Raw genomic sequence first — 26,946 nt, 5'->3', positions numbered from 1 at the left:
AAAGAGATTTTCTATTAATATTATTAACGGTAGATCACAAAATCTCACTCTCTTGTACAAAGATATTTAATTTCAATATTTCAATTTGGGAGAACGATATTAGTTAAAGATCTTCACGTATTTTATACTCCTGTTTTTATTCTATGAAGGAGGAAAACTACTGAGAGTTAGGTTAAAAGTTCTCGAAGGATTAATTATGCTTTCGGTACTTCTTTCCATGTGGAGTACAGGTGAGGAAAGGAGACAAACAAAAATTGCGTTTCCTACAGTAGCGCGTAGGTTGCAAAGCAAATTTGTTTATCCTATTTACGTATGAACTTCTTGTTTGCGTACTTCCCGTCGTGACGGGATGTACTCCGTGAATGTGGTTGTCGTCCCAGTTTCCGATTTCAGATTACTTTAGCTTACACTTCTTGAAAGCTTTGTACATTCTTTCGTATAACTTGTTTTTAATTTGTGTCACAGCGAATTTCACGGATCGCTCGGCGTCGCGAGATGCTAAAAATCATAAACGATAATTACCCGCTATATACATTTGCATTAAAAAACTTTCATGTTAGCAAATTTTTGAAGAAAAGTCATAAATAATGAATTCTTATCCTAAATTTTCTATGAATTGATAATCGACGTTTTGATTCTGCTGTTTCTCTGGACTGTTGTCGGCTTTCCAAAAGCTCATCAATATCACTATTCCGCAAACTACCGAAAGGAAGGACACACGAGAACTGTCAGTGGACGGTCACTCGACTCTTTTTTCCTCCTAGCTTGATTGCCGAGATCGTTAGAACGTGTTTCTGGCAGTTTACAGCTTCAGGTATCATTCTCTCGAAACATCAGTCGGTTAAACACAGACTACGATTGTTGGGGTTTGCACTACTGCGTAACAACGACCAATTTGGCTTTTGTACTGACGATACTTTGTCTATGTCACATCGAATGCCTCTTGACTTGACTTTACACGAAACCCATTCGAAAGAACGAATTAATTCTCACGAGAAGTAAACGAAACAGAAATAATTTGAAGTTTAAGCAAAAATATTTAAAATTCGAAGAGCATAGGCAACTCTTAATTATAATTACCTTCTTAAAGTTACATTATATATAGTCTTGTAACTCTCTGTCTGCAATCATATTTTTACTTTCTCCGTCTGCAATTTGCATCTTTTTTGTCCAGTCTAATTTTTTTACTCTTCTAGGCTTCCAAAGAAATGTGAAAAATTGAAGGCAACTTGACTTTTCAGCAATCTCTATTATATTACCAAATAACTTGTTGACAAAATATTCTAGAAAAGGAAACCGAACATCTTCCTTTATTTCGAAGAAATTTGAGAGTTGAAATTTCGTTGATGCCAAAACAAACTCAAATTGCAGATAGAGGATTAAATTTCTCTGCGTGATTTACAGATCGTTCTTTTGCGTGTTTTCGACGATACTCTGAAATTTTGGTGTTTCCTTCATTCGTTCTGGATAATCCATTCGATAAGTCCTTCGGTACAATTAAAATGTTAGCGTCACTGCGAGGCGCGCGTTAATACGTAATGCACTTTTTAGAGCGCCTGAAGGATTTCTTTCGTACATGACGTGTTCTCGTCACCGCCCCGTTTCGCTTGGTAAGAATTCGCTTATTCGATAAGTGTAAAAATTAGCGGCCTCGTAACTCTTAAAGAGCTGCGACGCGTGATCCACTGAATCTCCGGTTACCTTGTACCTACATTCAGCTTCACACGGTTCTCCTTGAGCCATCGTGTCCGCGTAACACATTTTATATGGACCGTTCTATTATAGCCAAACATAAGTGTAACCTCGAAACTTTGCTGTTACAATTTGGAATTACATATTCAAAGTTAAATTAGTTTATCATGCAAAATTTGTAATATTTAACATTAATTATCTTTTAATTACCTAGTTAGTACGATCTCGATAGAATTTTCGACATAAAATTTACCTAAAATTAACCGAAAAATCGAGATTTTATTACATATTTGATTGTGAAACAACTCACTTTACGAAAGTATCCTCAATTTTCAATATTATACATTTGTTATTTGAAATTTCTCGGAAAAATTCTACGCAGTATTTTATCCTCACAAACTCGGACATCAAAATTTCATGGATTGCCAACGGAACGCTTTATAGAGACATGATTGTGAACACTTAACCGCGCGGCGAAATCGTAAAAAACGAAGCGGGACAGTTGAAAAATTCGATCATGTTTCCGCGCGATATGATAGAGAACAAAAAAGGCCGCGTGTTACAGCGTTTAATTGATCAGACGAATTGCATTACACCGATCCGCACGAACGCAAGGTATCATCAGTTGATTGTCACCGACCAATAAAACTGGTCACTACGATTTAGTCGTGTTTAACGTAGCGATCTCCAACCCTATCAATTGCTCTTTGCGCGATTCGGTTTTGTTAAATCGTAGTGTATGAGTATCGAATAATATCGACACATATTCCCTTTGTTCATCAATGTTATGATACGATACCTCGACCACCGTCAATTGTTCAAAGTGATGAGACCTAATGAAAATTAATGCAGTTTGACATTATATTGACAGTCGGTTATGCATTAATTCGCTACGACTGTGAATCATTTCAAGCAACGAATGTGATAATTTGTATGGAACAGATAAATGTAATGAATGTAGTTATGAGAGATATTTTGACTCTAACAGATTATTATGTAGAGAAAAAAGTCTTTATTGAAATCTCGAGATTTTCCAAATAATATCAAGCGTGAACATTCTTTTATTTTATTCGTCATACGTTCTTCCCTACAGTTTAACGAAATACGTCAGAGAGAAGCGGGAAATAATATACACTTGTCATATTTCAACAATCGGTTATGCATAGCCGCGCGAAGCGGAAAGAATCCCAGGTGGACGAACAGGCGACAAGTAATTCGACGTTAATCCGTGCTTATCCTCACTCCTAAGTTCGACCTGCGGTACGTATTCAATTTATTATCCGGCGTGAAATGATCAGGGTGAGAGAATCGCGCTTGTCGTTTTACGGATGTTGCGAATGTAATTCAGGACCGAGCAAGCGGCGGCGTCTGTAGCCGTGGCGGATTTAATCGGGAAACCCCATTGGAAACGTTTCTGTAATTGATCTTCGGTCTCGCTCTTGAAGTAAATAGCCGCGCGCAGCGTAACGCGGTTACTTTGATCTGTTTTCAAAGCTTCCCTTTACTCGAACGAAACGAGCTATCTCGAACCGCTGCACTGCTGTTGCTGCTGCTAGAAATTATATCAAACTAACGACCACTGCTCATTGCAGTCAAGCATATCCCTGCCATCCTTTTGAAGGATGAATTTTGTTTGCTAAAACTTCGCGTCCAGACGACGACGACGGCAACGACGACGACGACGACGACGACGACGACGACGACGACGATGACGACGACGACGACGACGACGACGATGGTCGGAGGCAGTATTAATTAAAAGTTGGAAAGAGCCTCTCGCGCGTCCGCTCGTTATTCCGTTTTGTTACTGAGAGATATTAATGCGATGCCACGTGCATTCGCCGTAAATTTCTTTTCCAAGGAATTTCGTTAAAGTCATCGTTGGTAGTTTACATCTCGAATCACTTTCGCAGTTCATAATTTATATTATTACTGCTTATATCTTAAATGCCTTTGAGAAATATATTGTATACCTCTGGCTGCGTTTGAATGTTTTATCGTGCTACTTGATTTTATATTGTAACCTGAAATAAAAATAAATTAAGACATAACAGTTGAAATAAATAACTTAAAATAAGTATGTATACACATACATACACACACATATATATATATATAAAATGTATATCAGTATGTATTTCTCGCGCGTAGCTCATGAAATAAAGATGAGACTTGCTCGGCGATAAGCGAACGGAAATTATCTCCGCGTAGGATATCCACCGTTCCGCAGAAAGCCGCGCAATTTACGCCATAATGCCGATCCTAAGCGCCGTACACGCACACATACATAATGCGTGTACGCGTGGCGAGAAAATTATTTTCAAGAATTGAAGCTCTTCATCTACAGTAATAAGATATTAAAGCGGGGCCGTAGATCATCGTCGGAACGACGTCCTTAACGTAATGCCTAGCGTATAAGCCAGGCAGAGATGGGTCGAGACGTAGATGCAGTCAGATGTCTAAGATTAGAACAATGAGATATGCCAGCTTACTAAACTCGGTCGAGTTTAACGGAGGAGCTTCGTTATCTGATAGCGGCCGGTCGTTTTCTCACGTTGAAATTCGGAATAGATGGCCGACTTTACGTCCGTTTTGCAGCGGCGATGAAATTCGATCACGTACTCGCGCTAAAGTGCAAAACTACAGTAATTTTAACTCACGAGTACATCGGTGCCCAAATTTACCATCTAGAACGATCTTTTTCAGCACGCGAAAAAATTTCAGAACGTCGGTCTTCTTCACGTAACTACAAAAGGACGAGTATTGTACGATCCTTGTCGACACATGTTCGCGTTACAATTCGCCATTCGCATTACGCGCTCCCGAACTGCGTCAATCATCACGCGCGAGCTCACGGTTGCCAAACGCAACGCTCGGCCTTTTGCGCTGAAAGAGGCGACTTTACCTTACAAAACGCAGGCCATAAATCGCACCCGTGAGACGACAAAGCGAACGGTGGTCCTGCTGTCACGTGAATTATTGGATACGCCGCTTGCGAACGGCAGCAGGAGACCCGCACGCCTCCTCCTATTGCTGTTGTTGGAAAAATCGACGTGGTCCGGATCCTACCCTCTTCCTTTTTTCCACTCTCTATTTTTCTCTGGGGACGAGAAGGAAGGGGAATGGCTCTTCCTATCCCCGGCACATCGGGGCTGTTGTTTCTCTCTCTCTCTCTCTCTCTATTTTATTTCTTTTTTTGCACAGGACGCCAAGAGCACGACATGATAGGCAGTATCGATTATCTATAGGCCGCGACCTGGCGTCGTGCCATTAATGTCCGGGAAAATCGCTCGTTGATTCGTGGAAGAAGGAAGTTGAAACTCGGCCACTTTGAAACTCCGTTTCTTATGCAAATGTTCACCGTCGCGTGGTCGATACATCGATTCTCCTTCCTGTTCCGGAAGGGGAGTCGACTCTTCCTATTGTCGACCGGAATAAATGGTGATCTTCTTAGCTCCGTCCAATCGTAGCTCGTCAAGCTTCTTTACGTCATAGACGCGGAAAAACATCGAATTTTTCCCATCACTTCACTTTAGATTTTATCCTTGAGAGTTTTCTATTTGGCTTCGAATATCGACGGTAACAAGCATTTTCCTGCGGGTTCTTTTGCTTCTGCTAGAAGATTTTAGCTTACATTTTGTGAAAGATAATATACTAAAATTAGAGACAGCTTCGTAATGCGAAAACTCCATATTATTCTCTGCCATGTTATATGTTTGATAAATTATATATTTTGATAATTTTCATTAAAATGTATAATTTTGATACCAATTAGTAAGATGATTATCGGACAATAATGATTATATTGAATTTGTATGATTAATAGTATAATAATCATTATAATGTGTAGCATATTTCTGCGCCGCGCCACTCTCATTAAAGTCAAAAATCGTATCGCTTGTATTTTCATTAACGTATTTTTCCATAGTTTTTTTGTTATTCTATTTCTATTACATTTAAGTTATTGCTCTCTTTTGTTCTATTTCTTATTGAGTGTACTTTATCTCTTTTTATACCAACATATAATAAAATGACATGATATTACTATATACACCCTCCTATTCGCAATCCCTCTTTTCCATCTCTCAGACAGTCTTTTTATGCCAAACTACATTTCCGCGATTTTCATCGCGAACGTTTTTACTCACCGTGCCGGTGTGTGCATTTCGTGGCTGAAGAGAAACGTACTGTGTCGTACATTGGACTCTTATCTCGCAGCCAGTCCCGAGGGCTTAAGGCTAACCTCCCCGTCGTACTTTGTTCCAACCGGGACTTTATCTAGCGCCGCTTAAATTCCGTAGAAAATCGCCACCGCGCAAACGATTTCGAATCGGCAATCGCAGTGAAATTTCGTGACCTAATAACTGCTACTGCTAGTCTCTGATAAGAAGAAAGACTATCTTTAATCTAACATCCCGAAATGAATGAGAATCTCCGAAATTTCTCGGAGATCCTCCTGTCAATTCGTAAAGATTGTCTCCGAATTCATATAGAATTGACTGATTCGATCGAAACGTCACTTTACAGTAAAGGTTTTTTTAAAAAAAATTTGATCTTAATCTTAATTAAAAACTCATCGAGTCGATCAAGAGTTAAATAAATTAATTCGTATTTCTTCGTTAGTCAAAATTAATGAACCATTTTATTTCTGTTGCAGGTAAGAAATCATTAGAGAACTTCTCGACTTCGGAAATTGATCTTTTTGCGACATCATTCAGGACAAGAACACTCGTGAGACACATATAATGCTATTACATTTATTACTACTTATTCGTAATTTCATTATGCGTTACATTAACTAAGTAACATACGTTCGTTACACTGTAATTAATGCGTAAAGTGAGGAAGAAAATTCCATGCAGGAACTCGTTAAATACTGATTATCTCTTAACCGCGACCACTACTACGCTTATAGAATACATTCGCGCTTTTATTACATACTTTATCATAAATAAAAGCCTCTCATCCTGTATCACTGCAAGAATTAAAAAAAAAAAAGAACTCCTTAACATCTACCGGTCTTTGATTACGATCTCGTTTCGTCTGTCTCATTTTACTATTTCGGCAATTTTTACTTAATGCAAGAATAGTATCAAGGTCCGCGAGTGTCTACGAGTGTAATGTATTTCTCCAAGTCGCTCGATTAGAATCGCTCTTTCGCTCGAACAAGGAAATTGCCCGTAATTTCCGCGTTCCGTACCTCCTGTAGCTGCGAACTCGCATCGACCTCATCCGTTAGATTATCGTCAACCCGAGCATGTTTCTATTTTAACATCGTAGTTTTTTTTTTTTTTTTTTAGAAAAGGAATCTCGCGCTGGAAAAATGATTTATCGCATGTTGATTTATCTGCTGCCATTCCAAAAATGCTCTAGTTAATTATATATTAATGTAATTAAGATTCTGTTACAGAGGCTTACATTTTATTAAGAATGAGATGCATATCGTTAGGGAACGACATTTAGAAGCAGAATATTTGCTTGATATATTTTATAAAAGATAACTTTGCGCAAGATGTTATCGCGCTCTTCTCGCGATACAAGTATTATATAAAATATTCATGTATTTATAAAGTCAGATCAGTGGCATCAGCCAACTGATCGCTGATCATCATCGCATCTTCGACATACTCGCGCGAATCCTCTTTGATCTGCTGGTAAGGACGACGGTCCCTCGATCAGATCTCTTATCATGTCCTGCCGCTAAGATTATTAGCAATTTAATGAGACAAGCCTAGAGTAGCATTTTGTTCTAAAAACCTGTCGTTCGTCGTCGGCGTCGTTGTCAGAAATGAACAAGCTATAATTAAGATCAAGATTATCGATACATTTTGTTATTTATCGCTTCTGTGTTTTTTTTTTTTGCGTATTATTTGTCGTTAATATGATGAATTGTATATATCGTAATTCTAGATTCATAGCATGAGCCGCATTAATATTCCCTGAACGTTAATAATTCGCGCGATAGATACGTTGATAGTGTTATAAAATCAAGTTTGTATTCAGTGAAATATACGTGAATAGCGCGAAATTATCGAATATCGTATATATAGTATTACAAGCCATAGAATTATCAAACGAACGATTCAGGATTTCTCTTCTTTTTTCAAATTAATTTTTTATCATCTTTTATCAGCAAAGACGTTTTATGTCCCCCTTATCGCTTTGTGTAAAAGCTGAATCGAATATATCCTGCGGTTTCAATCTAATTGACTCAATAATTGCATGCTTTGTTGAAGTAGTTGTAGCTGTTCTTTAATCTCGACGTCTCGAACGAGACGTCTTTGATACTTTTATCTCGATATCCCAGTTGTTATTCAACAGCGAGAAACGCTAATGATCACCGAGCGAAGCTTAACGAGATAATGTGTTATCATCGACGATCAACTGGACTGACATTAATTCGAGGTTTGCTTTTTTACACCGACACCTCTCACGGGGCCTGATCGCAAGTTAAAGCGCTTAATTATGTTACACTCATTCGTAGGGGGCTTTCCGAGAGCGCATTAGGTTAATGAAACAGGATTTGCGAGAGCACATTGACAGATCGACAAGTTACCGCGATCCGCTGAGAGCAACCTGTAATTGCATTTCTTTTTTTTTTTTACATCGTCAATTTGTTAGCAATTATATTACAATGATGCTGTCGGTAACTACAATTAACATCAAACTACAATTGGCAAAAGGTGCAAATTTACAAAATGAAAAGGAGAATTAAAGTCTGAATTGATTCCAAGTCTGTCATTAATGCGGTAGAATTGAAACAACTCAACAATATCTTTATCGATTCTCGTACTCTGTATTCGAAAACATATCTTAAAATTGTGTAATTATGAATTCAAGTTTTCTCTCATTTAAAACGCAATCAATATCGAGACGTGTTTCTTTTTTACTCACGAATGACAACGCAGAACACGTAGATTATATTCTGTGTTAATAGAATCGTCTGGTGATTATTATGCAGATATCGCGTGATACAGTAGATCGATCGATCATCGTCGTTAATGGTTGCAAGAAACGGTCACTTCTTTGCGAAATCTCACGTGTTTATCACTGCAGCCGCGTAAAGCCCGTTTGTAACAAGTTGTCGCATCAGGTTGTTGACTTATTTCGATCGTAATTACGCGCGCGGCGAATCGATCAGATATGCGCGAGATGCATCTCTCAGGATGCGTCGAAAAAAGGGACTGTTCGGCAAGCAATAGAAACGTACAATGTGTATGTAAGTTTATCGCATATAGAATATTGCGCTTCGTGATAAGCCTCGCGTGACGTACGTACCAGGAAAATTAAGTCAATTAAATCGAGATAATTTTTACAGAATTTTGAAGCGACTGCTTCTCATTTTGTAGTTGTCTCGCAGCTGTCTTGTAGATACCTACTTTTTTACATTGCATATTTTTATATAATATTTTTTATTTTAATAGACCCCTGTTATATTCTACTTTCAAACTATTATATTTAACAGAAATGAAGCTGACGAGAATTAATTTTATATTTTACAAGTATTGATTTAATTCTTTTGCCGAAAAAAAGCCTTTTTAATATCTAGATTGATTTTAATTGCTTTCCATCACACACACATAGATATCTGGTTTCATTTTATTTATATAATACTGATATTAATGATAAAGCCTTTTATTTCTTCTCTTTCGCCTGTAACGATATTGCTGTCAGAAAAATTGTGTTCAACGTGCTTTCGTATAGACAGTAGCGGGAAAGAGTGCAGGCAACGGAGAGAAAGCTGAAAAACCCGACGGAGAAAATAAAAGGCTTTGAACTCACGGAGGAATGTCGGCACGCCATGTAAAAGCGAAGGCGGAAAAGGGGCTTGTAGAAAGGAAAAATATGTCCGCTCCTGGGAATACAAAAGTCACCCCATCCATAGCTATCATTCGCCACTCGCGGCAGCGAATCCTCAACTAACCGAACGCGTTCTCGCCATACTCGCTTATTCATTCCCGCCCTAAAGCGGTGCGAAAACTTGATAAAGATCTCCTTGCAGCGAGGATCGATTCTAAATGGCCGAGATGATACGGCGCTTTTCGACTTGTCGGATAATATTTTGTGTATATCCCTCTCTCACTCTCTCTTAACGTTAGACGAGTAAGTTTTCGAAAAAAACATTTTCGCTCAGTGGTCACGAAACGCGCGGGAGATAAGCTGAAAGTAGCGAAATCGTTTTTGCGCGGATATTTTTTCAAGTACTAGTCTTTATGCCGTTACCGGTATTTTTTTGCTGGAAACTGCGAAAAATATTTTTTGAGGATATCCGATGATAAATATTCTTTTCTTTTTAGAAAAAGGATAAAGAGATAATTTTTTTTCTTGTTTTTTATTGAATGTTATCTTCTATGGAAGTGTCGCAAGGCAATCGCGTACATTTTGCGAATCTACGAGTGTTTTCGTGTAAGAGTACAGGAAAGTAACAATATCCTCAGTCCCGGAAATGAGAGAAGGGCGCAAAAGGGGAAAGGGAAACTTTAAGTGAAGCATTGGAAGTCGAAAGAGAATCGTGTAACAATTGCAGAAGTATACAAAAGTTCGGGAAGGCCCCACCGACTACAAGCGAGACTCTGTGTCTCTCGTTAAAACTTTCAAACTACTCTGGATGATGCAAATTACGCCTCCGTTTCCGACACGGGAGACGCGGAACCGGTCGGTCGGTGAGAGCGAAGAGGATTGTTGCAACAAGTTTGCGAATTATTCGAAAGAAGATACGAATTACGCTTCCGGCATAATGTCGTTCAGTTGTTGTACACAGAAACAAGGAAATGGTTAGACAAATATGAGAGAATACCCTTATGAAGAAAATACCGTGCAGCTTCAAGCATTTTCTCCACGATGCTTCGCTCTTTTTACATTTGCATTTGTTATATACACATCCAGAGACTGTCGAGCGTATTTAAAGGGCTCTTTGATATTAAATTATTATTAAATTACATTATAAAAGATAAAATATTTATAGAAATAATTTTACCGAATTACATGAATTCACAACCGTTTTCTCTCAACCATTCTTTCGTGTTATTACATTAACAAATATTTATTGTTAAATAATTATTATTATTTGAATTATTTATCGTTTGTATTATACAAGAGTTTCTCTTTTCTTTCCTCAACGTTCTTGTAGTATATTATAATGAGAACCGAATATTACGAGTCGCTGCAGTAGTTACATCTTCGCGTGCATCATGACGTTTGATGTTGCGCGAAAATGAGCCTTTAAATTCCGTGCAGCGCCCTTTCGGCCTTGAGGCGCGACCGCTGCTGCTGCATTAATATGCCGCCGTCGTATAACTCGAGCTCAGCAGCCCCCCTTCTTCCACGTTGTAAAGCCCGAACATTATTCTGAAATATGACGCCGAATGCCATTCGCCTCCGGTTACACCCGTAGCTCACTTACTGCGCCGAGCGAATTGCGATTTCGCATAAGCGAGACGCGAGGCAGTTCTCTTCGCGAGAGGACTTGCGAGAGGACTAAATTACCGGGAGAAAAAGGATGAGGAATTACATAGAACGCACGATTGTTCAAAACCCTAACTCTTGAATGCGATTAGCAACGAAAACGCGGTTGCGTGAATATATGTTGTTTATCATTGCAATAAGTGGGCATGTTGATTGGATATCATTATGTGTAATTATAATAGTCATATACATTGCTTTTTTATTTCAAAGATACACAACTAAAAAAATTGAACTCAAAATTATAATTGTTTAAAAAATTAAGTCTCAGAAAAGGGAATAAACCATATTTTTCAACTTGAGAGAAAATTAATGACTAATCAAATAATATCGGAATCTATTTCTAAAAGGAATCAATTAACCTGATCAAGTATCATTTTTGAAATTCGTTTTCGTTGCACAATTCTTAAAAAGTACACCTTTTAAATTGTGGTTTTTTTTAAATCTTTACCATCTTTTTAGAATTTGACGATGTTTTATGAAGTTAGTTATTTTTTGTGATTGATAAGATAATGTTTACTTAATTTATTCATGGTAATAACTAAAATAAAATCACGTTTTTTTGAGTTGTAAGTTGTTATAACAAGCATTCAAAATTAATAGCGCAGCTGATATTATTCTTTCTTTAATGAAATTTTGTTAAAAGTAAACTTTTTTCTTCTATTAAGATGATTTTATTACACTCTGAAGAGTATATTGTAGAATTTATTATTTGATGGCAAATAATTTTGAAAAATGTTTGCTAAATTTACTTCTTTAATATTTTTCCTCCAACGTGTTATAGTCCAAAGACGCGTTCGTGAACTCTAGAGTGACTTCATTTGTTTTCCCGGATTACGGTCGAGGACTCAGAGAACCAGGATCGTCCGTCCCGGGAAGACGTATCTTTGCTGCGTGCTCCTGATAATCTGAGATATAACCGCGAATGAATTTGTAATATCCCGGAGGTTTAGTGCCCGTCAGTGATTGTGAAGTATGGCTGCAGGCCATTAAGCTGCTGCCGAAAAGAAACCCGGCAACTAACTGCGATTTGATGAAAACGTAGCCCACGCGCATTTGTCTCTTTTTGTCTCGTTCGAGAGATTTATATGTCGGACCTAAAAGTTTTGTTAGTCGCAAACTGAACAATAAATCGGTATACCTTCCTGCCGTCCACGAGGCCGCTTTAATCCGTGTGAGTTTTCATTTATCTTTCCGAAAGACTCGGCGAAAACGAAAGCGTAAATGTTCAATTTCACAATTAACAACGAGAAAACACAAATAAAATCGATCGTCATGTTTATGCCTAATCTAAAACGGCGCGGTATACAATGAGATTTTAGGACGTAAAACTTAAACTTTAAACCTTAACTCGAAAAAACTGATCAATCATAATCGATTATTCTCTTCAAATTCGATTGTGGTTGGTCAATTTCTTACAACCTAAGACTTAAAATTTAAATTTTTAGTCTTAACTTTTTTAATCTTAACTTAAAAATCTCATTGTGCCGCTTAGTACAATACAGGAAAAATATTTGTCGTAGAAGAAAAGAGATCGTTTCGTGCCGTTCCAAGTCAAATGCGTTTGAAATACGTTCATTAAACGCATCGACGATGAAATCGTGACAGAACGAAGTTGCATTATCTGCGAACCTAAGGCGTTCACTCTCAGATCGCATGGGAAAATTAACGGCTATAGTATGTCTGAAATAGTTGAGTTTACACCTGTGTGCAGTTACTCCCGCGGATTCGATACGCCGGCTTAGTCCGACTTACCGGGAGTTACTGCCGAGGCGATACTACTTCTCGATATAGCAGTAGGTATACGGAATATCTCTCTCGCGGGATAAGACCATTTCATAATACAACCTCGATATCAGAATATCTTATGTTGTAATATGATACAATTACCAACATTTAGCTATGTAGGTGGATTTGAATCGCGGTATTCGCGATAATATTTATTTTACGGCGACATAAATGTACAATAAATTCAGAGAATATTTATCGATTAACAAATAATAGTAATATAGATGATTGCGTGAAAACGTATTTAATATTGTCAACGAAAAACAAAAAGGGACGTCGAAACAATAGTTTTTCCGTTCGAAAAAATGCTCGTAAGTATAAAAATAAATACTAAAAGTATAATGCAAAAGATTACTTCTTGGACTCATTCCAAGCAAAGATTTCGGAAATAAGATTTCGGGGGAATTCTAGTCCCGAAGAGATTCGACGAAGGAATATCGTCTAACGAGATAAAGGAATCCGTTCAGTCGAACGACTATTACCAAATCAGCGACTGAGGTTCATGTCCGCTCCATGTTTTCCATTTGATTTCCAATTATTATCCGCCTGAAACACGCGTGCCTCCTTCCGACGAGACCAATCCCGAAGTTCATTCTCGGGTCGAGTAGTTCGCTTCCCGATTCCACAACCAGAGTAATCCAATGCTTTTATCGCTCTAAGTACGAATCGCAGTGGAAAGGAACGCATAATTTTCCCTGATTGACGTGCAACGAGAAATGCATTATGCATCACCAGTACGTGATGTCGTACATCACGATAAAACATTGAGAAAAACAGCTTTGATGGAAATTTAATATCGTTTAGTAGTAGAAATACAATTTAAAATTTTTATATATAAAATAAGACGGAATAAATAAAATTACACACGTGCAGAATAAATATCACGTTTCATTTTTTCTTGAGCACGTCAACATCGTCACATCGACCGTGGATACATTCGAAGAAGTTGCAAATTGTGCGTTATCGCGACTCCGCTGTGCCGAATTTAAATATCCGTATAATCTTTCGGGGTGTGCCATTCCGAACGCAATACCTAACATCGGATTCCTCTCCCCGGGGAAAAGAGGCGAGAGCGGAATCGATAAAAACGCACGTCTGTATAACCGGAAAGCGTACCCTATCTCGGATTTTCAGATAATAAGGTGCTATAGTATGCCATGCGGCGCGGTCTGAAAATGGATCGACCAGTCGAGAGTAATCTCATAAATACGCCACCTCGTACACGAAGTGATTGACGCTGAGATAGTGAAGGTGATACACGAGACAATGCGGAAGGAAAAGAGAGAGAGAGAGAGAGAGAGAAAACGAAGAATAGTGGCATTCGAAACTATTTGTCTCGAGATCCCGGTAAACGTGACTTACGTTAAAAGCCAAGGCCGCACGTGTGATTCAATATTGACGTTACTCCATCTATGTACGGTGTATCTTTAAACTGTCGCTGACAAAGGAGAATATACATGTGAAGGATAAAGGCGGAAAACGCGAGCGACAGCATTTCCCTCGACGAGAGCCTTCTTTGTCGATCCCTTCTTTCCCTCTGCCTCTCCCTCTCCCTCTTCCTCTTCTTCACCTCCTCCACTCGTGAGAGGCTAAAGAGAAAAAAGTGCAGAGAACGATAGAGTGTTGCATTTTTCATGCCTCTCGTGATCAGTTCTTTCTATCCGAGGTCTTCCATTACGAGTATTCGTTATTGATGCGCGAAGAAGATTGGAAGGTGTTTCAGTTATAATTATAATGGAAAAGAATTTATTTATTAAAAGAGAATTCTCCTTAAAAAAGAAAATATTGCAACGATCTCAAAGCAAATTCTCTGTTTTACAGGTATAATCTATAATAGTGTTTTAAAGTTAGTTTTATTTTAATTTTAAACTTATTTTGAATTTTAGAACATTGAATACCTTAGAAAGCAAAGGTTCCTCTGTTTCTATGCGGATGAAGTTTATAATTAGTTTTCGTAATATAATTTTCATGGATTGTTAATATTTAGAAGAGTAATCTTTAAAAATCCCTTTAAATAAATTTAATTTCATAAATATTATTTAATAAATAGTCAAAGTTTTTTTATATATTATACTGGATCACTGATCAATGATCCACGACACGGAGAATTAATTGAGAACGAAGATTGAGAAGTATATTCTCTCATTTTGAAAATATTCCTTTTCGGCAGGAGAAAAAACTGTTTTATTTTCAGCCGGAAACTTTTCCAGTTTAGCTAGTAATCAACAATAAATGTCGACTGATTATTGTCGGCAATCATCGTCACCTTTATTGAGAAAAGAAAAAAAAGATTGTTAATTTAATATTTTTTCTACAAACTTCTTCTATAAATTTTCATTTTATTAACGATTATTCAACATAATTCTAAACAATGGAGTATATACTTACAATTAGTATACATAGTACTAGTTGATACGTAAGGTAACTCCGGCAAAAACGCCGCACTGGAATTTACGTCGCAGAAGTCAAAAAAAATAGAGGGAGTATGGATAATTTTCCCGCAACTATTCTGTGCCTTTATGTTATATTAGTAACGTGTTATGATTTCAATTTCTTACTGTTAATATTAATGAAATTATTGTGAGTTGAATCGATTTGTCATTGTGTTAAGCGCTATCATAAATTATAATCTACATAAAATAATTACTGTAGGATGTGCAAAAGACTTAGTGGTTAATTTCGTGATACATGAGTGTAGAGAAATAGTAAAGCATGTTGTTTACAAAATATAAGTATTTTGCTCTTGTATTCTTTGTTTAGTTTGTTGTCTTGTATATATCCCACGTATTTGAGATATATGCCATTTTTAACATGGGCGGGATTTATGCCCAAAGCATACAAAGTGCGCAGATTGAATTCAGTGCACTAAATACAATAAACGCATTACATGAAATATATACTTCATGTCATAACACTTGTAATACATCTGGGAAGATTGTAATTATTATTTATTATTTCATATACGTATTTATCATTCTTATTCCTCAATAAAACTTTATAAACGTATTTTATAGGTTATTGTGTCATTTTACGTCTTATTTATATGCATTATTTGTAAATTTTTTAGGAGCCACAAATATCCTCCCTCCCCCTATAAGTAGCCATATATCCCACTTCTATGGAATATACGGCAAAAATGCAAGGGTTTAAAAAAGTTTTTAATACGCGAAATATAAATATTTCAGATTTTTAATATTTTTTTCGTAATAGTAGACAAAGTTTTTACTGATATAATTCGTTTACTTTAAACATAGTAAATAATATTTAATAAATTAAGTTTTTGATAAGTGCGGCGTATATACCGGAGTTACCTTATAGTATAGTATTAGAACGCATTATAACATTTCTAATTTTTAATTTTAAAACCTTAGAAATTAAATTTTTAATTATCATTTACATTTTTCATTATTGCGAGAGGCAGAAATAACTCAGGAACTCATACAAAAGTCGCGAATAAAACAAGAGAACCACTGAATTACTATTTTGTCCGTTACACTTTTTTCATACATTTTTATCGTAAAAAATGTTAGTTCGCGTGCGTGCGTGAAAATAAAATCTCGAAAAATTAAAAAAAATTGTTACACCTATAAAAGAGAAAAAGCGGAACGTATGGGAGTATGACGCAACAAATACGACGAGCTTTCCGGCTTTCGCATCCGGTATTTAATCCGCTATTCGGTAACAATTCAACGCGTTTTATCGAGGCCGCCAGGGTAACTCTTATCGCGATTTGTCAGGGGTCGTTTATAACATAGGGGGAGAGACATCCGTATCGCGGGAAAACGTTTCCGTCTGTCTGTTTATCGCAGGCGGGAATGTGTGTTCCATTCCTGGCCTCGCTACTGCCTACGATGTCCGCCGAGTGCGTGCCACAAATTACCGTCGAGGCAGTAATTACCGTCAGCAAAAAGCGAACTCGTATTTTAATCGGCGTGCAATTAAAGTTTATTGGACTACACGCGATACAATTTATCGTATTGGGGCCTTCCGCGCTCGCGTTTATATTAATTCTACGACTGCAGAACCGTAACTAGAATTGTAACTAGCTCACGCATCCCCGTTCGTAATTCAAACGTGGTTGTATTTCTCCCTTGCAACGCCGTGTGTAACGAAATAAAATATTACAACAACATATTACAAGAAATTTTAACAATTTTTCCCTTTAAATATATATTTTATGTACAAATTCTATTTTTTAAATAATCTATGACGATTTAATTTTCTAATTAAGGAAGATCCTATAATGATAACAAATATTTATACGTAAATCCTCCTAAAATAAATAATTACAAAAATTATTAGATGGAAAATAAAAAATGAATAAATAATTAGAAAGATATTCTTTTGAACGAAGATTGCATGAGGAGAAAGGGTTGTTACACTGATTTCTTTCCGATAAGTGCCACTTTCACCATGTTAGAATTACGGCACTGAATGCAATAATAATTTTCGCTGATGCTGGACAAGCCATTCGTTTCCTTCAGCAACGAGGCGAGCCCTTTAATAAGGTAGACGGCGCGTAATTACGCACGATCAGCATACCGAGGAATTGTCAGTGTTGCCAGATGGTATTTAAGGGCATGCATGTCACAGGATGCACACGTCGATAGTTTCCTCTCATTGATTCGCACTCGGGAATCTACTTTGTGCAGACCTCAAAAGGGATGTGCCCCAACAATTTTCTCTGTCCGACTTGGCGAAGGATATTTATGAACGGTGATTACGTAGAAATAACATCGGCCAAGTCACGAGTCGCGATTAAAATATCTAATTGAATGTATGATTAACGAACGCTGTCAATTTGCTGTAATCGATTATGTTTCGTGAGACCACCGCGGAATCGGCATGAAGCCTTGCAGTTGTGTACACGAGATATTATATATTACCCTTCAATGCTTTTTTTATTATTAACATTAATAAAATTACTAATGTTAGACTTTCTTTACACTTTATAATACAAGTTATTAACAATTTTAAGTTAAATTAAAAATCTCGAGAGGGTTTTGCAAGTTAAATTTCAGGAGTGCAAATAGATTATTAGGTCAACTCTTGTTTAATTCAAGACGGTATTCAATTTAAAAGGTAAACTAGGTTAAATAAAAAAAACGTATCGGCTTCTTTGCATCGGATTGTGTTGTGTTCGATGCTTTTATATCGAATAATAAACTGTGCCATAATTATTTTAAATTTTTCCCACGATTCAGCCATATTAAAGAGAATAATATCGTGAATGCGATCTCAGAGGAAGCTAAAATTACATTATTGAATACGGACGCGACGAAAATTGTAATTCCAATAAAACAAAAAAGAAGCAGAAACAAGGTACACGACAACGGACGCGCAGATTTAGACCTCCTGTTCCTTTTATTTTCCTTGAATTATACGGTCCCACGAGCTTGATAAAAAGCGTCATGATGGAGCAATTTCTAGATTAAGGAGACACGAAGCCGCAAACTGTTTTGCGAAATTTTCAGCAGCATAGTATTAAGAAAATTTTATATACGCGCATGTACTACGGCGGAGACTTGAGAAGGAAGATTAAATGCATTCTAAATAAAATAAAAGCTCGCATAAATTAAAAATGTCGCGACTGTAAAAGCTTCAACAATCTTTTTTCCAGTCGTAGAATAAGTATAACGCTTTAACGTTATACGTCGGGTTTAAGTCTCGACTTAACCCTTGTCCAAATTGTTGCTTCAATTAATGATTATTTATTGAGGAAAATTAACGAAACAGAGAATAGATAAATGAAATTTTACATTATTAAATTATATTTTTGTAATCCTTCATACATTATTTTTTTTCTTTTATTATATTATGTTATTTCAATATATTTAAAAGTAGAGAGAAAAGGAGAGGGAGGGAGGGAGGGAGAGAGATTTAAACCTTCGAGTTCATGGATTTGATAAAGTCTCATCAAATTAAAAACATGCTAGTTTTTCTTTCGTAAATGCGCATCTTCGTTTGTCTAATTAATTGTCTAGAGGCTTTTCTCTTCCTTAACTTAATCGGCACGTCAATTTGCGAAACCGAGACGTCTCAATTCGCGGGACATTAATTATTAAGGCGAACGAGTTTAGAGAAGCGTGGATCGCTTCCCATGACAACGGCGTGAAGGTTCCGGGAAAACGAGCGTGTAAAGGGAGAAAGGGACAGACAGGGGGTCTCCGACACACGATAAGCGAACACGAAGTGAAGAAGCTCGAACATGTTGCATCGGGGAAATTACGAGGGCCGTCTCGCGTATCGTGTCTCGACGGGAGATCTTAATTGGGTCTGTAAGACCCGGAATGCGAACGACGGACGGCTCTCGCGTAATTGTTTCCGCGCATACCTAAGCTGCTGTGAATCGTACGGCTGTAATGTGCGTCGCACTTCTTCCATAGATCTGCTGCGTAAGATTTCTGTGCTCCGCAAAAAGATTCAACGCAGTCGACTGCGATCGACGACGTCTAAGGCTCAATTTTTCATTATCTGGTTAACTGGTTGTAGTTAAGCTTAACCTGATATTTCTATCTAATGAGTTTCACCTATGACATTATTATAGATGAAGCCCATTGGATTAAACAGCAGATTAAGCCTAATCACAAGTTAACCAGAAAATGAAAAACCTGACCTACAAGATTATTAATTCTTCTCATTCAGATGTCTGTTACATGTACGCACAAGTACGTAATAAATATAGTGTCTTTTATCTTATCTCTGATTTAATTGTATAAAATGATGCTTGTCCCATAATTCACATTGTAAGGAGCTTACGGTCATCGCAGCCATCCAGGAAGAGAAAATCTACCGCGAAAATTAATATACGTATATGTAATTATGTAATCTCACGATCTCCGGGTTGATGGCTCAACTTTAAACAGATACTCGTCTCATAATTCACATTGGTAAGAGGCTTACGCTTAGAAGTGACTGTCAAGAAACTACCATGAATATTAAAGTCCGCAGGCTTTCCCTCTATATACAATTAATGATAGAATACCGCGATCTTCGAACGAATTTTGTGTAAAACGGTCGTACGTGCGTACGTGCGTACGTGCGTGAGAGAAACTCAAGATCAACGTTCAGGGAGCCAGCCGCTGTTAGATACTGTGACGCTCTCGTCCTAAGCTCTACGCATTTAAATTCATTGAAGCCAGAAATACAACGTCGAATAAATCGCCGCGACGTCAACCGCGACGTGAAATACGCCCCTTTGCATGCCGAGCGCGGCCCTCTTTCTCATCCTCCCCCTCCTCTCTCTCTCTCTCTCTCTCTTTCTCTCTCTTTCTCTCTCTTCCTCTCTTCACCTTTCTCACATGTCGCCTATATTATCCCACACCGATGCTCCCAGGAGCACTATCTCTATCTTCTCGCCTGCGGCTCCCGAGGGAGCGAAATAGAATTCTCAGTTTCAATTCTACTATCTCTTGCTACCTCCCCTTGCCGCCACACTCGCCACACCTTCCTTTTTCTCTATCCCGCGTCCCTCTGCGTCAGAATAGACCAAGACTCGAGGATCTTCACTGGCGACCCTCGTCAGAGTATCACCTTCGTCTCGCCTTCGTTTCTCTCTGCTCCCGCAGGGCAGATATTTTATCGGGATCGATCGATACGATGATCTCCGAATTTCTCCTCGAGCGCGCTCTTATCACCAAGTGCGAAATATTGCGCGAATAATGACAAGCTTTGCCTGAAACGAGGCAAGCGCGAACGAAAAATTCCATGCGGGAATAGAAGGAAAAGATACATATTTGGATGTTGTATTTTTTCCTAACGCGTTAAAGTGCAGAGGTATTGATTCTAAAGGAAAATGTGGACTCCATTTCCTTTTTCACTCTTGTTTATTTCTTTTTTTTTTTGCCGTTACAATGAGTAGCAAGGAGCAAATAGCGTATGAAATTACGAAGATGTTGGAGAAACACAGATTGAACGCGAGTTCTTCTTCTCTATTACTTCAGCAGATATCCATACTGAGATCTGAGTAAAATCGCCGTGGTAATTGAGGCTTACCGATGAAACGTCTCGTTGACACTTAACGTGTACAGAAATTTCCCGGGTTTCGATTATGACAACGGAAAACTCCTGCAAGAAGTTTTGGTTTTGGTTCCTCGTTTTCGCGCGCGTTCAACGCCATCGCGCGCGAGTTATTCCCGTCCGATTAATCCCTACATGCCCGCGGCAGCGACGCTATGATTGGCACGCATGATTGTAACGCGACGTGTTACGGGCTTTGAAAAGCGTCGAGATTAATCTCGATGGACAGTGCGGTGCGATTGAGTTGGTCATCCGCGCGCGCGCACACGAGATAATACGGCGACTTAATGACGATAATCAGTGGAAAGTGACTGCAAATTGCTCACGCTCTGCTGCATTCGGAAAACATGTTATTACCATTATTTATACATATATATATATATAAAAGATATATTTATAATGAAAGGAAAATAGATGTGTGTATATATATATATATATATATATATATATATATATATATATATAGTAGTAAAACGAAAAAGTGTCACTTTAAGAAGAAATAACGACAAGGAAAATAAAAATAAAGCGATACATTAATTAATCAAAAAAGAGATAAAAATAACAGTCCCGTATTAATTAAATGTGAATGAAACTTAATGAGAGGAAATACGGGAAACATATGTTATATGTATGTAATTAATATATCGTTGTATTTCTGTTTTCTTCTTAGCTTCGTTTCCTCATAAAATCAATTTTTCGTTTTACTTTACGCAGAATATTGCACCATATATATATATATATATATATATATATATATATATATGTGTGTGTGTGTGTGCAGTGCATTTCGCATATAATTTAAATGTTATTTTCTTAGCGATAAGGGAAAGCATATCTTGAAAGATAATTCCATCTTAATGGGGAAAAAGTAGGAATGTCCAAGAGTTATTTGCGAACAGATCCTCGGTGAAATATCGGCGAAAGATCTCTCGCCTCCCGGGAAGATTTCGCGCAGCGACCACCGAATAGATTGCAAAACTTCTCCCGTGCCGTAAATAACTCTCCTGTAGTCCAGAAACAACGAGATTATTCTTGAAACTTGGAGGATATTTCAAGGGGGAATCTCGAGAATGCCGAACATAAACGTCGACCTATTTTCCTATTATTAAACCTCAGCCTGACACACGTCCTTCTGCGTGAACGGTCGCGTCGGGAAAAGGAAAGCTTGGAAAAAAACAAGTCATAAAAATATGTTCGAAGACAACAACAGTTACCTAGGATGAAAATAACATTAAATTCCGCTTGTGGTAGCTTTGTAGAGCATTTCTTGCACGACTTCCGACACTTACGCTAACCGCTAAAGGTTAAAACAGATCGCACGGTCGAACCACAGAATCATGTATCCTTTCCTCATTTGCGGTGCGTGTCGTGTAAACATCGACTCATTGTTAAAAATTGATCGAGAGGAACGAATGTTAATACAATTAAAAAAAAAAAAATCTCGACGTCCGATATTAAAACGTTATATGATGTAATAATAGTCATGTCCGACCATTTTTTGGTGTGACTATGTTTTTCCTGTTGGAACGTATGACGTTTGATATAAATTTGGTGAATCTCACGAGAACATCTTCCATTAGTTCTCGGGGATAAGTGGCTAGACGAGGCCATGAGGACACATGGTATAAACTCGCTGTCATGTGCAGGCAATGCGACGTGGCGTGCTTTCTTTCTTTGCGTTTCACGTGCACGCGTATTTCTTGACTTCGTATTCTGTTAATAGCCACGGAGGCTCGTGCAAGTGACATTCGGTTGGACGATTTAATTATCGGACCACGCGCTTCCCGTAAGCGCCATTAGACGTAATGAACCGGGATGTAATGAACTTTAACGAGACCGCGATTCGCGCAACTTTCTTCCTTGCCCCGTCAATTTAGCGATTATAACCACGATCATCACTATCTTTGCTTCGCCGTTCAATTAGATTATACTTAGGATAATAAAACGTCGCTTTATCTGAAGAAACGAGGAGAAACTCAGAAGTTGCGTCTTCGGAAGAACATTGTTGACAAAGTCTGGAATAATCAATACGAACTTCCAACATAAATGAAACAATTAGAGCGTAATAGATTTACACGAACTTGGACATTTACTTCGATAATTTTAAATTTATTTAGCTACTTTTGTGCAGCTACTGAATTACTTAATCTTTTTTGTTTCGCAGTTACGGCCAATCATCCGCCCCAAAGACCATGGATTCCATTGACGAGGCCGAATAGGACAAGACCAACATGTAAGTACTCATCCGCTTCATTCTTATTCAAGTTGCTTGTAACATCAGATTTGAAAACATTTTTCACATTGCGAATAAAATAAATGAAAGATAAATTCTTTATTTTGATTAGTAGAGCTCATTTATTCGATAAAAGAAAATTTCGTTGAAAGTTTTGCATGATAAATTATTTTATTTATAATTACGCTACAATACAAAGTACCGTTTCCTCGTAATCCACAGAAGCATCAATCGTAGCTCCGAAACGCACTTAATCTTCTTCGCGTTCACGTTATAATGCATGATAAGATTTTCATTAACGGACTCATCAACGTCGTTTCGTGCCATCGTACATTTGTTAAAATGCGCGAGCCGCGGCGCGCTGAATCAATATGTAATCTTCACAACGTTGCACGCGTTGCATTGGGAAGGTAACGGGCGAGCCCGAAGATAATGTATGGGAAAACATACGGCTGATAGTGAGTAATGTGCCGCTGTGACAATCGCACATGGCGAGTCAAAATATGACGAGCGCGCGAACGCGACGTAAAACAAATTACAATTTACGTCCAACAGCGTAATAAATTCACGCACTAAAGGCCACGCGGCGCCTGCCTTCCCTCGTGTCGCGATATTGAACTTCCCCGTTACTTGGGTCGTTACTTAAAGCTTAACACCGAGTGCATTTATGCCTGTATGAGATCGTAACTACGTTCGTTTCGCCATCAAATTAACGAAAACCATTTCGTAAAACGCGATCACGTTTGAAACAAAATATCTGTTTCAGAAGTAAAATATCAAGAGATTCACTCTTTTCATCTTTGATAGCCTCGGAAAATGATGACAAGGATACGTATTAAGCTCATATCTCCTTTGCATTTCTTTGATTTTAGTAATCGTGTTATATTCTCTGTAGTATTTTCTTGATCTTATATTTCCTAAAGTGCTTACTGTGATATCAGTACCTTTGAAGATGTATAAAACATATTTTTTAAATTAACGAATCATCTTCTAAAAGGATATATTTTCGGTCTTTTCCAATATAAATCTAAAATAGAAGTATTAGCTATATTTCTACTTTAGACAGTTACATTTACTCCGCTGAAAAAAATTTCTCGTTGAAAATGGAAGAATCAGAATTTTCTGGTTAAATTAGAATTCTGGTTGAGATAATCCGAATTCTGGTTGATACAATATTTCTGGTAAAATCTACTCTATTCTTATCTTTTTTTACCAGAATAATTACATCAATCAAAATTCTAGTATGTTCAACTAGAATTCTAATAGATTTAATCAGAAAATTTCGATTCGTTCATTTTCCACTATAGAATTACTGTTTCATCCAACCAGACCATTTTTCTCAGTGTAGGTATCACCTTTAAATTGTTACATAGAAGTTACTTAGAACAATTTAACAGAAAAATTCCAAAATAAAATAGTATTATTTTCACCTATGTTTAAACTTGTCACTACTTTATCTTAAAAAAAAAAAGAAGCTAAAAACAGATGCTAGTAATGATACATTCACTGAAGATTCGCAAAAATCCTACCTGTACACGTTTATCCTCTCTTATCCCAATTTTCCGAAGCAAGGGACTCGCACGACGATATCATGCAGGGTGAATCGCGTAAATTCGCCTTAACGTACCCCGGGTCTGGACGATAGAGGCACCTTGACCATCGGTCAACGCCGACGAGTTTCGCAGCCCCGGGGTACCGCATCCCGCCATCGCCGACGGCTGTATACCGCACCATCTGGACAGATTTATTGCACGACACACGGGCACGGCGGCGGCGGTCGAGGTAGCAGGAAGAGGGTGAAAGAGGGAGAGAAAGCACACACCGACAGAGAGAGGTACAAACGGCTGGCTAGCTGGATAGCTGGATGGTTGGCTGGTTGGTTGGTTGGCTGGCTGGTTGGCTGGTCTGCCGCCGTCCAAAAGGAAGCCATTGTCGGCTCGCGCTGAACGCGATAAATCATTTCGCTACGGTTTACGCTATTCATTATTTACGAGGAGCCCTATTATACTTACGACGGTCGCTGATTAGTCATACAGTTTGCACGCATATATGTAGATGCGTATTGTGTTCTCTATAACAAACTCGCGATTGACACTCGCAATTCTAGTAGGCTCCTTTAATTCTTTCCTTTCTTTCTTTTTATTTTATAAAGCAGAGGAAAAGTATCTCGGTTTAATTTGTATTTTGTAACTCGTTATAGACACAGCGCTCGTTTTCTTGATTACGAAAGTTTAGTTTACGAAAGTTTAGATATAAATGTGATACTGAACTTATTTTTAAACTTAATTTTATGTCACACAGACGCAGAAAATTATATTTAACTTGTGAAAAAATTATAAGTAATAACGTAAATGTTTATGATATGTGCACAGCTATTTCTCGCATAAGCATAATACTTGCTTCTAGCTGTTAAATTGCTAGTCTTGATCACGTGTACGATAAGTAGTAATTTATCAATAATTTAGAGAAGCACTAAAGTAGTAAATGACGAATGATTTGGCGTATCGCTGACTTTACCAGAAAACATTTCACTTTATTTTAAAGAAAAAAAAAAAACGAAGCGGGCTATTAAATTCTGGATAAATTACAGGTGCTTCTATTACCTCTTCTAAAAGGCGCTCGTCGTAATTCCCGCAAGTGAACCTCACGTACGGGGTGTATAGTAAATTGCGGCAATCAACAACGGAAATGCATTTCCCGATGAATTTAAAGACGATCTTCTCGTAGAATCGAAAATTCCATTCTAGATTATAATTTAGATTAAAGTTCAATTAATGGGAGGTTTATTTAATAGAAGGAGAGAACGTAACTTTTCAGTCTTTAACTATATGTAGCTTGAGAACCATAATTTGTATAATATTATGAGTGACATTATTATAATGAATATATAAAAAAACAGTTGTTATATTTATTTATTTATGAATTCTATAAATAGTCTAAATTCAAAATAAATAGACAATATAAATTTTAATTAATAAATAATCGTCATACAAATTATCTTTTTCTAATTATAAATTATAAAGGATGCTGCACATTAACAATTCAGTGTTAAATAATTGCTCAACTAGATTATTTACGATTTTCTATCATAGAGAATTTAATGTCAAATCATTCATCCCTTTTAATCATTGTACTTCATGATACATCCTGTATAGGATCATGCTTATCTCGTTGCTCGAAGAAAGATACGTTGAATTAAACCGCAGACGTATCATTAATAAACGATTGTGATCGAGCATTGCGTATCACGAGGTTATTACGTTAGAAGAAAGAGAAAGAAAAAGAGAGGAATCGAAGCGTGCAATGACGCGACGTTATCACGGTGGCTGCGTAATCGCTCAATGCACGTTGAATTCGGTGAGAGCTGCCGCTTATGAACGCGGTAATTTAGGAATTACGCGTGTGCAAACGCTTAAAACCAATTTCACTGAGAACACTGCAATTATCGCGGCGACCGGACATTACGCGATTCCGCTGTACATGTTCAGGGTGGTGGGTCTCTTCGCTGCCATCATCACCGTTATGCCACGGGACCTCTCGACGAGAATTATCTTCGTATATGCGTTCCGGAACGCGCGGAATCCCTTTCGCTTCAACGATGGGGAACATGTGTGATTCCGCCGAGCATCAATCGTACCCGAGCCGTTTCATAGTCGGTATGAATTTAATTTTCGAATGAGCGAACTCGATACTCTCATATCTCATCTTGATTTAGAGAATAATTCTACTCGATCGCTAACACCTATAAATAT

At 37.7% G+C, this 26,946-nt stretch overlaps 1 protein-coding gene across 1 annotated transcript in view; it reads left to right on the top strand.

Moving 5' to 3' along the window:
* The window catches only part of twin (CCR4-NOT transcription complex subunit 6-like twin), a 292,189-nt gene that overhangs the window by 233,676 nt on the left and 31,567 nt on the right, over window positions 1–26,946 (top strand). The window contains exon 2 of the mRNA XM_087409740.1: window positions 23,126–23,194. The gene's annotated coding sequence lies outside the window, so the exon portion shown is untranslated. The remainder of the gene's footprint in view (window positions 1–23,125; window positions 23,195–26,946) is intronic.

The sequence above is a fragment of the Acromyrmex echinatior genome, chromosome 9 (assembly GCF_024713525.1).
Source record: "Acromyrmex echinatior isolate Ae372 chromosome 9, ASM2471352v2, whole genome shotgun sequence".
In the NCBI taxonomy this organism is placed as follows: domain Eukaryota; kingdom Metazoa; phylum Arthropoda; class Insecta; order Hymenoptera; family Formicidae; genus Acromyrmex; species Acromyrmex echinatior.
Note: the sequence above shows the minus strand (reverse complement) of the source record. Positions and strands in the feature narration are given on the sequence as shown.